Here is a 19,734-nt window from a genome sequence, read left to right as displayed (position 1 = left end):
TCATACAGAACTTTCACAGCCAAAAGTGCAAAGCGTTCACCCCATTAACCTGGCCTGGAATGCCTCTAGTTTCTCGGCAATTCGTCAAATCAGGAGTTGCCCAGTCAACTATTTACAATGACATAACAGAGTTTGAGTAATATCCAACTGCACTTTGTCGTTAATGTCCTTGGTCTAATTTCTGAAAGCGTGCCAGCTTCGATCTGTTGTCGATGGACTGGAAATTCATCTACTGGTGTTCTTGGGAATAGCAGTAAAAATGCAACAAGTGGATCTGCCTGCAGGAAGAGGTTTAAATTTTCTAACACTTACTCAGCTTTCAGATTTATTTCGGATTTCAGATTTATTGTCAGAATACGTACATGACATCACACATTCTCCTTGCATGGGATTTTTAAATGTGACAGATTGTTGCACCGTGTTGGGCCGTTTTATGCAGTACCTATGCTTCCTAACGAAGATGAGGAGGCAATCAGCATCCATCTTGACAACATTTTACAGGAGCACGATTGAGAATGCCTTGTCTAGCTGCAACATAGCGTGGGGTGGTAGCTGCAAAATATTGGACTAGAAGGCAAAATGGTTGAGAAAATTACTGGGGTCTCCCTTTCCTCTACTGACTTAGCTTCAAATTGGGTTCAAAGAACTATAGTGGACCCTTTCCCAGCAGCTCACAGTATCTGATTCACTACCATCAGGAAGGAGGTACAGGGGCCTCAAAACCAGGACTGGCAGGCAGGGAGATAGCTTCTCCCCACAGACTGTGAGATTGATGAACTGTATCCTGAGAAAATCATTTTAAAAAATTATATATATTTACTGATACACACTATCAATGACTCCAAAGACTGAGTGAGAAATGACATTAGATTTCGGCTGACCCAACTCCATGTGCTCGAATGAATGGAAAGGGGCAGGGAGGTCAACATTTATGGCCAGGTCACAGGGGAGGGGTTACAGGGGGTCAAGTCATCAGTGGGCAGGCCAGCCACTTACATACAGAGCAATAGCAGAATATACCTATATACATATCACTACACACACACACACACACACACACACACGCACGCACATACACAAACACACACACATACACGCATGCACATATACACACACACACACGCATGCACGCACACACGCACACACACACACACACACACACACAACACACACACACACACGTGGGCTTCATATTAGATATTAGTCCTTTATATAGCTTGGATTATTATGTGCTGTGTATTTTGTGTGTGTGTGTGTGTGTTATGTATTTACAGTCAGGTTTGAGATTTCTTTCAGATTTATTGTCAGACTCTATACATGACACCACATACAGCCCTTTTTTCCTGCGGGTGAGGAAGATTTACCACTAATTGGTAGGGCAAAAAATAAAACTTCAAAGCATCTACATGGAAACAATCAAAAGAACTGTAAACAGATAACGAATGTAAACAAACTGACTGTGCAATACAGAGAGAATAAAAAGAAAATCAATAAAGTGCACAAGTAAGACTGCTTAAATGAGTCCCTGATTGAGTTTGTCATTGAGGAGTGTGACGGTGGAGGGGTAGCAGCTATTCCTGAACCTGGTGACGTGAGTCTTGTCGCACCTACACCCCTTTCCTGATGGCAGCAATGAGTGCTGGGTGGTGTGGGACTTTGATGATTGCTGCTGCTCTCTGACGCCAATGTGCTCAGTGGTGGGGAGGGACACCTTGGCCTGTATCCACCACCTTTTGAAGGGCTTTATGCTCAGGGCTATTGACATCCATTATGGAGCCAGTCAGCACACTTTCCACCACACATTTGTAGAAATTTGCCAGGGTCGTAAATAACCTCCGCAACCTCCTGAGGAAATCAAGGCACTGATGTGCTTTCTTCACGATGACATTGGTATGTTGGGTCCATGGAAAGATCCTCCGAGATAGTGACTCCCAAGAACTTAAATTTTCTCACCCTCTCCACCTCTGGTACCCCAATGATCACTTGATTGTACACCTCTGGCTTTCATTTCCTGAAGTCAACAATCAGCTGCTTGGTTTTGGTGACATAGAGTGCAAGGTTGTTGTTGGTGCACCATTCAGCCACATTTTCAATCTCCATCCTGTGTGCTGACTCATTCCCTTCCTTTATAATAAAACTGATTATGCCATAGACATGGATCAGTCAAGTGTTATACTAATACAGGGCTTTTATTAACAGACAAGAACCACAGTGGGAAAGCATCTCCATCTGTTATACCAGTAGGGTGGAGTATCTCTACAGACATAGCAAGCAGTCAGTATAATACGTGCCCCCCACCCCTCCGATTACATCATCAGTAAACTTGTAGATGGTGTTTTTGTGGTAAATGATACTAAACTTAAACTTGATAATGCAAAGAGCTATGGATGTGTTAGAAGAGAATAAGGAGGGACCCCCTCACTTCAGCTACAATGAAAATAAAAGCGAACTGTGTTGACCCATGAACTTGACAGGCTTGACACAAAGGGTTAACAAGCAATTGCCTTCACATTTGCAATTGCTACATATTATCTCGATTTACTCCTACGGGTCCTTCTCCACAAGGTTATTCTCTACTCCTCTCCGGTGCTGAAATTACAAACCCACTTTCGGTTTTATTTTTGCCTAAAATTTTTACCTTCCCCTAAATGCCACTCCTGATCTGCATGGCTTTGTGCCTGGAGTTGTCAAAGTCTGCACATCTGAGAGCAGGGAATCGCATTTCACCCACGCGCTTGACACATGTAGCACAGAGTGGACTTTCCAAAAAAAACGGGTCGTAAGGCGTAGATCAACTTCAAACCCGTTAGGATAAGAGGGCACAACTTCAGGATTGAAGGGAACAGAGATGCGGAGACATTTCTTCCATATTTTAATTTGTAAAAAATTCAGACAGACAGACCTACGAGCCAGTGCCGCCCAATTGCTCCAATTGATCTGCAGCCCCCGTATGATTTGAAGGAAACTGGAGTACCCGGAGGAAACCCATGTAGACACAGGGAGAACACATATAAACAGCACCAGAGACTGAGGGCGGTAAATCCGTGGAATACATTGCCGCAGGTTATTGGGTGTATTTAAAGCAGAGATTGACAGATCCTTGATTAGCCGGGGTGTCAAAGGTCACGGGGAGAAGGCTGGGCACTAGAGCTGAGTTGGGAAATGGTTAAATGGCGGGCAGACTCGATGGGCCAAATGGCCTATTTCTGCTCCGATGGAGATCTTTTATGACCTTTATCTCAAATTCCAGGTGAAGTAATACATGGAAGGACCATGTAATGATATCTTCAGAGAGAAGCAAGAATATTATTGGGAACAAAAAGAAAAAAATGATGTTTTCTTCTTTCAGATGTACGCAATTGCATTGAGAGGACGGGCTGTATTTTTCTCCTTGAACTCTTGTGGTCCACAGAGAGGAATTTGCACAAAAATGACCCAGCAAGGTTCGCACATGCTGAGACGTTGTGTGACTCAAGATTCCAGATTCATTTATTGTCATATAATGAAACACAAAATTTGCTCTAGTCCACAGTAAGACAGAGAAAGATTTGCCATCAGTAGAAATTGCCCGGCGCCCCCTTAGAGTCAGAGAAAGAGAAGCAAAAGAGAGATCCCCCAGAGTCAATGAATTTCTCTCCAGCCTTCCCAGCCACACAGCCTTCACTCCAAGCCATCAGCATCCTGAGGTCCAGATCCAAACCTCTGGCATGTCCAAGAATGCCCTGGCACCCTCTCGCATATTGGTTTCGATACCCGTTGCCTTTTCAGCCAGTCTCCAGCAGCCTGCAGCCTGCACGATAGTCCCTCGGCCGCTATCGGCTGGTGTCGGCAGCAGCCTCCAGCCTGTGCGGGTTCCTCACCTCTCGCTGCCACCTGGTGTGTTCTTCAGCCGCCTCGCTGGTCTTCCATGGTGGTCACTGTCCCATGGGTCATCTCACCTGCTTCCCTTTCTCAAATGGGAGATGGTTTCCCTGCTTTCTGATGCCCCGCACCAGTCCTCTACGTCCCCAGAGTCTGCAACCCCCCCTTTTGAGGCCACTGCCAAGCATCGGCGCCGCCATTTTGGGCCCAGACCCTGCGGTGGCAGGATTTGAAAATTAACCATCAGCTCCTTTAACAGGCTATTTAAAGCTTGTACAAGCAGTCAGTCTGGGCATTTGGACCTAGCAGGGGGAGTGCTGTGTCTCCGCTCTCCCCAGGCCCACACCAGCGGGCAGCGCTACCTTTCCAGTGCTCCGGAGGGCAACTACAGTGAGTTTTGGACAGCAACTTGAATGACTCAATGCATAATTCCGGGAGTAAGTGAATTTTGCTCTGGCAGTTCATTTGTACACAGCATGATCCCACAAAATGTAAGATGAGCAGATAATCTGCTTTCAGACAATGGTTGAGGGGTCATATGATTGGATGAACATTAGAGAGGACAACACTACTCTTCATTGAAGTTGTGCGTTAGTATTAGTTAGTTTGGTTTAATGTCTTTAGTTAGTTTGGTTGGGTTTTGTTTAGTTGAATGAATTCAATTTTTTAAAAATTTAGAAATACAGATAGTAACAGGTTATTCCAGCCCAAATACCCCAACTAAACTCCCATATGTTTTTTTCATGAAGGATGCGAAGCACCCGGAGGAAGCCCTTGCGGACATGGGAGAATGTACGTGTGCTCCTTTCAAACAGCGCTGTTTTCGAACCCGTGTCACTGGCGCTGTAACAGCGTTGTGCTAACTGTGCCGCCCTTTCTTAATTGCCACGTGCTGTGAGACATGGTAAAAATTGTTGTTCTGCATGTTACCTGAACATTGTTAAAAAAAAAGTTGGAGTTAAAAATTCACAGAAAAAAAATGAAAGTAGTGAGACAATGATTCGTGAGCCTTTGGGTTTCTTAATAAGCCAATTAGATTCATTCTCAATGGGTTATTGCTAATCATGAAACTGCCCCGCTATTGGTGGGAATCTGACGCAAACTGTGGCTCCACACAGCTAGCCATGGATGCAGCCTCTGTGCCCCCGCGATAATGGTCCTCACCGTGGGACCCGCTCTGGAGAACAGATGAGGTCATAGGTTAATGACAGAGAGGACCAGCAACAGAGCCACCTTTCTCAATGGGGGCCCAATGCACCCCTCCCCCCCACCCCCTGAGGGGCCACAGCACATTTAAGTAAAAGCTTTGTTTTCACCTCATACAAGATCATTTTTCTTTTATGTAGTCGATAGGAGAGTAGAGAAGAAACCAAACTATAGCCATAAATAGGTTGAGAATGGCTACTTGGCAGCAAGATCCAGCAACCATCAGTCATCAGGTTGAATGAGACACCACACCTATCTCCTAGAACAGGGATGCTGGGCTAAGAATATCATGCAACATCACAAATTTGGAGGACTTATCTTTCCTGGTAAAGGTTTTCCCAGCTGACCATGTTCATCAGGCAGTTGTCAGCAGAGCTCAACTTGCAGAAACCTGATGGAGGTTGTGGGGTGGTTCCCTGAGCAGGTCATCTGGCAGAATGCCTCATCGCCTGTGTGGGCGAACAGGGCTTGGCCTGCCTGGTGATGATAGTTCAGACCCTTCCCATATTGCCCACAGCACGTGTTGTTCCCGAGACGACTGCAGTGGAGGGGCGAAAGGCCGCCCGCCTCTTTGCAGAATGCAGATTTCCTCTGTGATCGGTAGACGTATGGAAGAAACCAAAACCTGATTCACAGGAAAGCTTTCAGCAGTCCTGAACCAGCCATAGCCAAGGAAAGAGGTTGAGAGTGGCTGGTCTCGAGGACAAGCTTCCACAAGTACAAAGCTGTAAAGAATTTGCTGGATCCTAACGAACAGGGTCAGTGAGAGATAGAGTGTGGATGGATAATAGTTGAATTGTTTCCTCAAGATTACCTCGGGGAGGGGAGTATGCAAGGCCGGGAGCAATCAACGCATTGTGCCACATCAAAAGGAATGCTTGTCACCAAATTCAATGTTTATAAAATTTATTTTACTAATTTAATAAAACCTCGTCAGGGTCCCAGAATGAGAAAGATTTTGTGCCTGGTCTGTGGAATCTCTGCTAGAATGATAATGAGAGCCATTAGCCATCCCATGAGATGGAAGACACATCAAACACCCAGTTAACTGCGTGTAGGATGTTCAGTTGTTTTTGGATTCTGAACTTTGCTGACAGATGTGCGCCACGCTGAGCACTGGCGCACCTCAGGGTCATGTGCCCAGCCTGCACCCGTTCCCACTGCAGACCCACGACTGCATCACCAGATCCAGCTCCATCAGTGTCGTCACATTGGCAGATGACACAACAGTCGTCGGCCTCATCAGCGACAATGATGAGTCGCTCTATGGAGAAGAGGCGGGAAAATCGCGTGATGTGATGTGAGAGGAACAACCTGAGTGTGGACAAGATGAACGAGATGATCATGGACGTCTGGAGGACCAAGAATGACCAATCTTCACTACACATCAACAACTCTGTAGTAGAGAGAGGGGAGAGCACCAAGTTCCTTGGAGTTCTCTTACCTATCATGAACCCTCAACATCTCCTTACTTGTCAGGAAGACACAACCGTGACTGCACTTCCTGAGAAGACTGAAGCGGGCAAGGCCTCCGGCCACTATTATGTCATAGGAGCTCTTATGGGACCATCCAGGCCAGGTGCATCACAGTGTGGGTACAGTTGCTTCAGAGAACTGGATCAGAGGTTAATCTACAGGACCATAAGAGAGGATCACTGGAGTCTCCCTCCCTCCACCACCCTCCACGACCACCCCCCCCATCCTCCCTGCCAGGATCATTGTCTGAAGATGGCGCACAAAATCATTGAGGACCCCTTCCACCCTGCACACAACATCTTTCACCTACTCCCATCAGGAAAAAGCTGCAGGAATATCAGAGCTGGCACCACCAGGCTGAGGAACAGTGGGAATGCTGAACGACCAAAGGAACCACTTGCACTAACCATCCAAGATGCTCATATTCATGACATAATATTTATTTATGTATATAGATAACCTACTTGTACTGCATATGTATTGTTTGTATCTATGTGTTTTATATCTGGGTGTGTGTCTGCATATTTCGCACTGAGGACCAGAGAACGGTGCTTCGTCGGGTTGTACTTGCGCAATCAGATGATAATAAATTTGGCTTGACTAGATATTCCAATTCTAGATCTATGTCATGGAGGTGTCACGTAAGTCCATTGGGTGGATAAGAAGGCATGCGGTGAGCTGGCCTTCATTCGTTGGAGGATTTAGTTCAAGAGTTGCAAAGTACGTTGCAAATCGATAAATGCTGTTCTGAACATAAGCAATATTGTGTTCCATTCTTGTCACCTCATTATAAGAGGGACAGAGAAGCTTTAGAAAGAGGGCAGAGGACACTTACTAGGATGTTGCCTAGATTGGACATGCCATACGAAGAAAGTTTGAGCAAGCTTTTCTCTTTGGAGTGATAAAGGATGAGAAAAGACTTAATGGAGGTGCTTAAGTCTAGGAGAGGAATGGATAGGACGGACAGCTAGTCCTTTATCCCAGTAAAGCGATGGCGAATACCAAGGGACATTGTAGCGGCTTCTATGGTAGAGCTACTAAAGTCATACAATCACAAATGCCAGATTAGTCAACTCAAGACTGACTATATTCAGGTTTTACAATCTTCCAGGTTCCACGGGTCAAGGTGGGACATTGCTTTCGATCCACGGGACCGGCAGGTTTAAATTGATCCTTGTGAGTGACCTGCGCCTTCCGGCAGGATACTCAGCAGGACAACGCGCCATTCTCCAGCATGCAGAACTGCTCCGTTAGGTGAGTATTCACCTGTTTGTTTATTTGTTCCGGGGCCCGCAGAACCAAGCCGGTGACAGTTCGTGACACCACGCTGCGGGCTCGCTCGGCCCGCTATGTGGCCGCTACAACATCCAGTTTAAGGGAGACATCAGAGATAAATTTATTTATGCAGAGCGCGGTGGGTGTTGGAATTCATTGCCGAGGGTGGTGGTAAAGGCTGGTAAAAGACCGCATGGATGTAAGAAAACTGGAAGGTTATGGGCCATAAGGGAGGGAAGGGTTAAACTAATGTGGTGTAGGTTTCTATAAGTCCGCACAACATCGTCAGCAGAAGGGCCGCACCGTGCTGCATTGGCCTTTGTTCTCACACCACTCGCCCGATATTCACATTGCACTTATTTAGGCAAGCCTGACAATTACTTTCTGATTAGATGTTAAAAAGCAGGAAAAAAACCCCTTCGGCCCTAATCCTAACAACTGAGATAGAGTGGGTGCGAAACTCGCAAGTCTGAAGATGCTGGGATTGTAGCAAAAAGGCGGGAGGAACTCAGCAGGAGATGAAGATAGAGAATGAATGTTTCAGGCCTGAGCCCCTCTCCAATATACAGCTGGTGAGTGTCACTTGCAGTCGTTGGTTATTAACCAGATATTCATTTTGCAGGCTTACAATGTACAAAGTAGTTATCATATACACCTGATGAATTCCGCATCAAAATATTTTGTGGCTAAAAGACAGTTTGGAACATCTTGAGCAATGCAGTATTTAAATTATTTGTTAGCAATCAAAATTGAACATGACTTATTTCATCGAGTTACCTGCAACTGTAAGTTTACCACCGCGGATAACTACCACTACATTCCAATATCATTACCATATTGTTTGACGCCTTCAACCACTTGGTACCATTGCCAGTCCCCAAGATAGATTCGCCATCTGGACTTGGTATCAGCTGCAAAAGTGTGCATGGATAGGATTGTTGCAGCTACTGGTGTTTGGGAGAAGACCAATGTAAGTTTGCAATAATAAGATTTTAAAAAACCATCTTGTATCCATTCCATGTTGAAACATTTGACTATTTGACTATTCCTCTGACACTCTCTGTTTAAAAATGTAGACATACAGCACAGTAACAGGCCCTTCTGGTTCACGAGCTTGTGCCACCCAATCAACTTACAACCCTCGGTATGTTTTGAAGGGTGGGAGGAAACTGGAGCATTCAGAAGAGACCCACGCTGACACTGGGAGAAGGTGCAAACTCCTTTACAGCCAGCGGCGGGTTCAAACCCAGGTCACTGGTCCTGGAGCAGTGTTGCACTAAACACTAGGTTAAGAGTGTACCCTTACACATGTGGGTACAGAAATATTACTGCCGGGGCAGATATTTCTGAGGATACGATCATAAAACCATAGGATATAGGAGTGGAATTAGGTCATTCAGCCCATTGAGTCCACCCTGCCTTTTAATCACAGCTGATATACTATCCTTTTCAACCCCATCCTCCCTGTTATCCTTGATTCCATTCCTTATTACAAACCTACCTCTATTTTAAATATATCCAGCCATCTGTGGTAATGAATTCCAGAGATTCACCACCCAAGGCACAAAAACCTACCTTGGAGACACCCTCCATCTGTCTTGTCTCTTTTTTGTGTTTGTCTCCAAAACAATGACTGTAAGTCAGATTATGGTAAGACGGCCATCATTCTGGGCATCTTGCAGAGGAATGAATTGAATCAAGTTCAACAGGGAAATCTCCCAACACTGTGATGGTTGTGCAGTTCTCAAAAGTGCTGGAGAGACTGACCAGGCCAGCCAAACATCTAAGTCATGAAGCATGCTATAATTATCATAAAAACAGAAATGTTGGAGGTTTCCCAACATTCACAGGTGGCAAAGATATACAGTAGGTTTCCGATTATCCGAAACGCTCGGGACTGGACACGTATCGGTTAACTGCATTTTTCCAGATAACTGAGAAAAGGCTTTAAGCAGCCTAGTATCGTTTGCAGAATACTTGTATTGGCCATCACCGATCCCCAACACACCCCCTCCACCACTGTCACTCATCCCCGACACCTCCCCACTGCCATCGCCAATCCTGCCTGGGAGCCCAAGGTCATGCATGGGAGGCCGCTCTCCCTGATGCTACCAGGGCAGCAGAGATCCAAGTATTTGTCACCGTCGTGGGGGAGGCACGGCCCACCACTTACCCAGTCCAACCTCGCTGCCGACACCCCCCCCGCTACCCCCCCCCCTGGTCTGACGTTGCTGTCGCCACCACCCCAGTTCAACACTGCCGCTGCCACCCCTCCACCGGTCCAATGCCACTGAAAAATCAGTGCCCCACCACCCGCATTTTCCCTAATGCTTCTAGATTAGGTTTGTTCTGTCACCGATTCTGGAACCAAGTACAGTGGAGGGTAAAGAAGAAATGGAAAGAGAGAGGGGAAGGAGTTACTTGAAACGAGGCCAATCTCCCCATGCATTGCCTGACCCACCAACTTCCTGCAGTCGCTCACTAATGACTTGAGATTCCAGCCTGCTTCTCCGTTCAACGTATGTCTCCCTGGCTGGTTCTTACCAAACTGGCCATGTCGGGTGAATTTATTTTTCCCCAGCTTGTGGCGTCATGTTACAATTGAAAAGAAATTCAGATAACTGAGAATTTTGGTGAAGTGGTTTTCTGGATAATCGGAAACATACTATATTACCGACGTTTCGGGCCTGATCCCCTCTTATCATGCATGCTACATGGCAATAAAAGGAACATTGAACCTTGAAATTGAAACTCTTATTCCTTTATTTAAAAAGGGATAGCCGGGTAACTACAGGCTGATGACCCCCTCATCACTGGTAGGGAAAATAGCGACGAAAATTCTAAGGGAGGAAACTTGTACATTTATAAAATGTACTGAGTAAGAATAGCCAATTTTGATTTGTGCTGGAGAAATCCTGCCTCATGAATTTGAATGAGTTTTTTTTAAGAGGTAAGTCCATAGTAAGTCATTTGGCAAAGGTCCTGCACGGTGGGTTGGCACAGAAGGTTGAGGAGCATGGAATCCAAGGCAAGTCAGCTTAATGGATCCAATAATAGCTCGACGAGAAGCAGAGGCAAGTTATGGAAAGGTGTTTCTCTGGCTGGCCTGCTGGGACAAGTGCTAATGACTTGGAGAAATGTAGAATGTTAAGAGAAATCGAAGATGGCATTAGGTGGCTAATGTAAAACACAAAAATCTGCGGTTGAAGTAAAAGCCCAACGCTGGAGGAACTCAGCTGATCAAACAGTGGATTTTATATAGCAAAGATAAACCAATGTTTATAACAGTTCCTTGATGAAGGGCCCAAGCCTGAAACGTTGGATATCTTTCTATATAAAGTCCTCTGTTTGACCAGCTGAGTCCCTCCAGCATTGCGTTTTTATTAGGTAGTTGATGTTCCCGTATTTAAACGTGTGAAGGAAAGATACGTACATCTGTTGATGGCACACAGATTAGTGGTGTGTTAGAGGGAAAGTCGGGCGGAGCATTGGTAGACGGAATTTAAATTCAACAGGTGTGAGATTATGTATTTTGGGAAGCCAATTAGAGGCAGGGCGTAAACGGTAGGGCGCTGGGGAATGTTGATGAGCAGAGAGCCCATGATTCTCTACAAGGTGTGTTCTTCGCAGATCATGGCATGGAATATTAGAGCTGAACATCTTGAGGCAACTTTACGAGGCACTGGTAAGGCTGCAATAATGTTAGACCACATGAAACGCTAACAATTCACTTGGTGTAAGGCTTGAAAGCAGTGTGTGGCTGGACTGGTTTCAGTTTGGTATTTGAAGTCAGGTGGTGAGTGAAGTTGTGGGGGAGGAGGGAGAGAAAGAGATGGAAGAATGGAGGGATAAGGCGCAATGATAATACCTAATATATTTTAATTAAGTTGTGTCTCATCATTGACGCTGAGGATGTCCCATAAAATATTCCTTTCTGAAGAAGCAAAACCAAGTCGCAGAGCAAAGAGACATAAATAAGTGAAATTAGAAGAAGAATTATTCAGATCAAAGTATGAAGGTTATTTAAACACTTCACCTTCCTCTGTTGGAGGTCAGGATCCCCTGTACAGAGTGTGTGGGCAATCCTGGGAAGATTTCAGAAAGAAAAAATCACACGCCAGCAATGTGAAAAGCTTTGAAATATCGCATGACTCCCTTTGACCTGGGTCTCACAGAGGAGGCAGCATCTGACGATCAAGAGAAGCCTCTATTGTGTTTCGTGCAGAGGTGGAAATTAGCCCATGAAATAATATTTATCTTTCAACATTAACATTTCTATGCGACCGTTACTCTGGTGAAGACAGAGAAGCAGTGTCATCCTGAGATTTCAGAGAGAGGCCCTCAACTCGTGCCAGGCCTCGGAAGCCGTCAGCTTTCAAGAGGATGGATACGCCGACAACATTTTGATTTCTTTTTACCTAAATTTAAATGTAGACCAAGGTCCATCTGGCCCTCAAGGCCGTGTGCTGTGCCCAAATACACCAATTAAACTAGAAACCTCTTTCTTTTTGGAGAATGGGAGGAAGCCAGAGAAAACTGTAGGTTACAGAGAGAAAGTAAAAACTCCTTACGAATCTAAACTGCCAGTACTGTAAAAACGTCATACTATGTTTTTTTTTCCTGACTGATGTGCTTTAACCCTTCACTATCAGTCTGTCGAAGATCATAGGAGATGGTTGAGCTGAGTGAAACACAAAGTCTGCAGACGCTGTGATTGTAGTACAAACACAGAAATGCTGGAGGAAGGTCTCGTGGTGTCCCTCAGATGTAAAGATGTATAACCAACATTTCGTGCCCGAATCTTTCTTCAAGGTATGATTAAAAAGCAGGCAGGTGCCTGAATTATAAGGCTGGGGAGAAGGGAAGAGTGGGGAGAGGGAGAATGTACAACAAAAGATTTGATTTGGAAATTGGACATTATGACATACAACTTCAAGCTGAACACAAAGATAGATTTGCTGTGTCACGTCGGAAGTTGGAGAAACATTAAATGAACTTGTATTGAATTGAGGATGTTTAATCAAGATTCAGTTTATTGTCATGTAATAAAACAATGTCAGATTACATGAAGATTTTGCATTCGCCATCGGCCGAAATTGCCTGAAGCGCCTCTTACCATCAGAGAGAGAGAGAAGCCAAAGAGAGCGCCCACCCCCACCCTGAGTCACCAAGGATCTGTGGATTCACCTCCAACGGTTCTGCAGCCTCACAGAGACCAGTCCGAACCATCGACCACCCGAGCTCCAGATCCGAATCTCCGGCACAGTCAGAGACCCTACCCTTCACATCTCCTCGCATCCCGGTTCTGATACTGGTACCCCCTTTAACAGTTTCAAGCCAGTCCATAACCCTTCACACCTTTCCCATCCATGTACCTGTCCCAATTTTTAAAAATAGTTTAACTTCAACCTGCATGCACCACTTGAGGTCATCACAAAGAAAAAGTCATGTTTCCCATCCATGAAGTTATTTAATTTTGAATCACTGAGATTTTCTCAAAAAAATACTGTGTGACATTAATGGTACACTTGTCATTTACCTTGTAAACTGGAAAGTGGACGACGCGATATCCTGGAGCCTCCATGTCGATGCAGTCATGAAGAAGTCTCGCCAATGGCTATATCTCGCGAGGGGTTTGAGGAGATTCGGTACGTCACCAAAGACTCTGGCAAATATCTACAGGTGTACAGTGGAGAGCATTCTGACTGGATGAGTCACTGGAGTGGGGGGGGAGGGCAATACACAAGACAGGAAAAGACTCAGAGCTGTGAACTCAGCCTGTGCCTTCATGAGCACTTGTGTTCACTCCAGTGCCTCTATCCTCAAGGATCCCCGTCACCCAGGCCATGCCCACTTCACACTGCTACCATCAGGAAGGAGGAACAGGAGCCTGAAGACAAACATCTTTTTCCCCTCCACCATCAGATTTCTGAATGGATGACAAACCATAGACATTTTTTCTCTTATGTTGCATTAATTTTTTTATGTGATTAACATCAATTTTTGCACCTACACGTTGCTGCAAGAAATCAAATTTTTTGACACATGTTCATGACAAATTTTGATTCTAATTCTAACGGTAGGTATAGTAGCTAGCACAATGCTAGCTACAAGTCCATCCAGTGTACAGCATCTTTGAGGCCTTGCCATTAAGAAAGGAGGTACAGGAGCATCAAAGTCAGGATTGCCAGGCTGGGGAAAAGTGCCCAATTAACCTACAAAACCCCAAACCAGTTGGAAACCTGTGCTAGTAGGAAAATTATTCCTTGTTTAATCACTGGCCGGTTACACAATACTTTTTTAAATTTAAGTTTTAACAGCACAGTCGAAGTCGATTCTGGCCATTTAACCCATGGCACCAACTGAATGAACCTACAAGCCCATACATTTTGAAGGGTGGGGGAAAAACCTACACTAATATGGGGAGAATGTACAAACAGACTGTGGTGCATTGTTAGCCAGAATCAGACGCACACAAAGATAAAGACTGTTCAACAGGCTTTAATCCACAAAGACTTCCACAGAGCCAGGCTGGCTGTGGCTGCAGCAACTCTGAGTGAGGCCTCGGGAGGCCGGTGCAGGCTTATATCCCAGAAGGTGATTGACACCCAACCGGGTGGGGCTTGATCCATTCAGGCCGACTGATTGACAGCCGGCCAGGTGTTGTCCTGTCCCTTTACACTCCTGCAGGTACAGAGGTTGCCCCCTGCAGTAAACCTGTGGTGTAACACCACACAGACAGCGGTTAGTGTCTCAGAATCTTAACTCAAACTTTTTACCATTCAGTCCTTAAAATGGCAGCAAAGTTAGCACATGGCTGTTACAGCGCCAGGGACCAGTGTTGGAATCCGGCACTCTGAAAGAAGTTTGTGCATTCTCTCCATGCCTGCGTTGGTTTCCGCTGAGCCCTCCCATCCTTCAAATCTCTGGGGCAGCCCAGTTGGCGCAGAACCTAACAGCACCAGCTATCGAAACCGGAGTTTAAATAAGTCTGTAAGGAGTTTGTACATTCTCCCCATGGGGTTTTTTCCCTGGAAGCTACCATTCAAAAACGCACCTGGCCAATCAGGTCCAATTGGGCAGCTCAAGCTCATGGCTGAAACGGCCTGTTTACCATGCTGTGATTCTAAAATTTGTTAAAAATGTAAGGGTCAATTGGGCAGTTGGGTCTTGATAGGGTCCGCTGCATGTCTAAATTTAAAATTAAAGTTAATATCTTATCCTGGTGACCTTGAAATGTAATGAGCTCTACCACCTATTCCACACTCCCACACCACTTTGGAGAAAATTGTTTCCTTCTGCTCCCATTCATCCTTCCAGAAATCCCAATAAATCTCTGGATTAAGTTGCTCGGGTTAAGTTAGATTCCATTTTGGACCAGAGTAACTTTATTTTATTGATACCTCTGGTATCCAATGAAGGGGATTGATCTCTTCACTGAAGGTTAGAAAAAAGAGAGGTGAATTCATTGAATTATACTTCTGAGGTTTACAAGGCTCTAAAATCTGGAAGCATGGAAATCCGTAAGCTAACAAGAGCGCTGGAGGTGAATCCACAAACACTCAGTGGCTCTGAGGGGAGTCTCTTTTGCTTCTCTTTCTCTCATATTGTAAGGGGTGCAACTGGCAATGCAACTGGCAACTCTTGGTCTGCCCTATGGCAGACAAAGGTTAAAGTACACTGGTGCACCCCACTTTGAGAGAGAAGAGCATTCCTACGAAACCCTTTGGAAGTCAAAAATGGTGGAAAGCAAATAGCTTCCCTGTTGGAAGCTACTTTTGTAAAAGTAAAAACCCATTTAAATCCTTTTGTGCAAGCAAACACAAGTTTCTTCGTCACAGCCAATTTGCGTAGAGCAAGTGTTCGTGAAGCAGGGTGCACCTGAATCGTATTATTGTGTGACAATAAAAGGGACCTTAAACCAGAATGAGAATAATTTCTCTCCTGGAGGAATAGAAACTGAAGCTAATCCCCTTCTCAGCAGAACTACTAGAGCCATCGTCTTTGAGTGTAGAAATAGGCCCTTTGGCCCTCCAAGCCAATTAAATTCCAGTCTACGCTAATTCCATTTAAACCATCAATGGACGTTCAGGCTGAGATTGATGGATTCTTGACCATCGAGGCATTCAAACTAATTGAGAAGTGACAGGCATGACACTGAATATTATTTGCCAGGGCAACAACAGTCATAAGTACCAGAGGGAGCTTGTTTAAGGTGAGTGGAGAAATTTTCAGGGGTAAATGTTTTGCACAGAGAAGGGTGGGTGCCTGGAATCCATTGCCAGGGTGGCGGGGGATGCTGGAACAATGGGGACATTCAAAAGTTTCTTTAATAGGCGGATGGATGTACGTAATATAGAGGGTTATGTGGGTGTGAGGGTGGGGAGGGTTATTTTGGAGGGCCAACACAATATTGTGGGCTGAAGAGCCTGTACGGTGCTGTGATGTTCTCTGAATGATGGAGGAATCTTGAGGAATCCTGAAGTATACTCACCCCTATTTTCCTTGGGTTCTATTTAATTTGAAGAGCCCATTCTCCATTTATAGGCCTCCCTGAACTTTCACCTCAGGGGCCAATACCTCTGCCCTCACAGTGCACAGTGTACCCTGCAATCCCCGCAGTGGCGTAGCAAGGGGGGGGGGGTGCAGGGGGAGCAATAGCACATTTGTTGAAAGTGGACGCCTTTCCCCCCCCTCCCTACCCCCATCCCGGTCCAACACTGCTGAAAAATCAGGGGGGGGGGGGTGGCTCGCCATTTACGAACTGGTGCCTGTCGTTATCTGCTCACTCATCCTAACTTTGGAGCCTGGCTACTATGCCCCTGACCACCAGCGAAGCTTCCAATGAAGCCGGCACGTGACCCCATCAATCAGCTGGATTTTGAATTCCATTAAATGTATGCAGCCCATTAAAACAAGAAAATATCTAAATTAAAGTCTGCTGCAAAAGGAGATGATCATCTCCAGTCTTAACTCTCCATTAAAATGATGAAGTGTGCTGTAATATTTCTAAGTGTCAGATTAAAATATTAATTTAATTTCTACTAAGTTATTTCAAACAGTACTTACATTTTTGTTAATTCCACCCCTCTCCCCTCTCTCCAATGATTTGTGTGGCACTCTCAAACTCACGGTGATGTAAAAATGACACTCACTTTGATTGTCAATGAAGTCTTTTAGACATTGGAGATTTGTCATGGATTTTTTTTTCCCCGTACTTTATATTCATGTGGCAGCGTACGATAGGAGTCATGACCAGGGTTTAAGGAAGGTGGCAGAAGCTAGCTGCACTCTGTAAGGTATAACCCAGTGCAGGACGAGCTCGTTAACGTCCTGGGTTCATTGCCTCTCGTTGCCATTAAGTTCAGTACATTAATGATGTCACCCTCTTTAAGGCCAACATCAAAAAGTACAATTCTTTTTTAAAATATAACCGGGTTTGAAGGGCCATTTGTTACACAGGTGTTTGCATCTGCTTGCGTCAGAAGTCATTCACAAAGTGTTAAGAATTAAAACCCGTGTGGGTAGCGGTTGGCAAAGACTCCCCTTGGAAGGGTAATGATGAAAGGATTGGAATTTTATTATCCACTAGCTGTGCTATTGATTTTCTGGTTAAAACTGCAGAAATGTTGGGGGAACTCAGCAGGTCTTGAAGAGTCATTTAGAGGTATTAGGAGGTTTCAGGTCTGAGCCTTTCTTGACTTAAGGAAGAGTTCAGACCTGAACCGTTGGTTAATATATCCTTACCTCCTATGGGCGCTGATAAGATAATCCAGCGTGTTTTTTTTTTGGGTTAAACACTTTCTTAAAATTCGTTCTGAAAACTTGTGCCTATTTTCAGAAGGAAAAAGATCACACTCTGCATTCCTGAGTGTTTTACACCATGTCAGTCATGGAGCTATGCAGCATAGAAGTCCTTTAGCCCATAACGTTACACTAACCATCATGTTTATCGATGCTAATCCCGCTTGATTGTATTAATTCCATTTCGCTCAATACCCTGCTCATTCCACTACCTGTCCAATGCTTCTTACACAACATCGTTTTGCTTTGGCACCTGCCTATGTTTTACTCATACCTTGATGAAAGGCTCAATCCCGAAATGTTAGTTGTGTATCTTTATCTTTGCAATGCAGGCACTCCCCGACTTGCGACCCATGAGACTTGCGTCAATCTGCACATACGACCAAATATTTTTTTCAATAAATAAAAAATATATGAGACTTATGCCATTATGGTGAAAGTTGGGCCTATCTATGGTGGCCACCATGTTGAGCTATTTCACCACATTTTAACTCCTTGTGTCCCTTTTATTCTGATCCTGTTGCCCAATATTCTGATGGTCTGCAGGAACAGAGAGAATGAGAAGGATTCGGAGATAAAGAATGGAAGGAAATCAATAGTTTTACTGTTCAGTATGACAGCTAGGTCCATTCCAAGATACGACTGGTCCTCCAGAATGGAACACGGACATGTGTCGGGGAGTACATGTATAAAGGACGCTGTTCGACCTGCTGAGTTTCCCCAGCATTGTGTTTTTACAACACACCAAGTGCAACCTAACTAATGTTTTGTACAACATAATATGATGTCCCAACTCTTGTTCTCACCACCTCAGCCAATGAAGGAAAACATGTCACATGCCGTCCTCACCACTCTGTCTACCTGTGTGGCTATCTTTCCTGATGATAGCAGCGATAACAGAGTGGGTGCTGGTTGGTGGGGGTCTTTGATGATTGCTGCTGCTCTCCAACGGCAGCATTCCCTGTAGATGTACTCAATGGTGTGATGTCCTGCGCGGTGTCCGCTACCTTTTGGAGGACTTTATGCTCAAGGCTGTTCCCATACCAGACTTGATGCAGCTGGTCAGCACACTTTCCACCACCCCTCTGTAGAAATTTGCCAGGGTTTCTGACGTCACACCAAACCTCCGCAAACTCCTAAAGAAGTAGAGGCATTGACGTGCTTTCTTCACGATGCCATTAGGGTGTTGGGTTCAGGAAAGATCCTCCGAGATAGTAATTCCCAAGAACTTAAATGTGCTCACCCTCTCCATCTCTCATTCCCCAATGATCAATGGATCGTGCACCTCTAGCTTTCCCTTCCTAAAGTCTCCAAACATTTTTGGATATGCTTGGCAGGCCTCATTAAAAAGTTAAAATGTTTAAAAATATAACAGAATACTTTCAAGATGGAGATATAGTTTTACTACATTTAGGATCCAATTTCCACAGAAATGATTCCACAATCAGCACAAGGAAACTGGCATCTCATTGGTTATTCTTCGGGGATTAAAATCATCTGAGCAATTAGGTGGAGGTGTTTCGGCTTTTTTATGATAACGGCATATGACCTTCATATTACCTGAAAGAATAAAAGGGTTAATTTCTGAAGCCTCAGTTCTACAACATAGTCAGTGTGAATTTTACATTCAGGACTTTGGAGTTGGATAAACTCACAACCTTCTCACTGATACACATGAGTGTTAACCATTGAACTGGAACTGAAGACTGTACAAACATATTGATTTTTGTTGGAAAAATGTATTTGTGTTTCTTCGACAATCTGAGGCCTTTCCAGATTCAGAGCTCACCAAGGCGGAGCTTTGCTGGAAGAAAATGAGGACACGGCTGAACTTTCATTTCTTTTCTAGACCAGTTCTTATTGCTGGACATCAACTCCTCCAAAATGGTGAAGCTTTGGGATGTTTGCAACTCGGGATTCTTGTACTGCAGGAAAAAAAAATTCGATAGAGAATGTTTGCTCAAATGTTGGAGTCCGAGAGAGCAATCTAATAAGATGGCAGGAACAAAAGAGCTAGGAATATGGCACTAAACAAGGAGGCATAATGCAACTGTTGGTTCTGTCAACATCCGTTGCTCAGAACCTCACTTGGACCAGACACCTACTTAGCAT

The sequence above is a fragment of the Narcine bancroftii genome, chromosome 6 (assembly GCF_036971445.1).
Source record: "Narcine bancroftii isolate sNarBan1 chromosome 6, sNarBan1.hap1, whole genome shotgun sequence".
Classification (NCBI taxonomy): domain Eukaryota; kingdom Metazoa; phylum Chordata; class Chondrichthyes; order Torpediniformes; family Narcinidae; genus Narcine; species Narcine bancroftii.
This window is presented reverse-complemented; position numbering follows the sequence as displayed.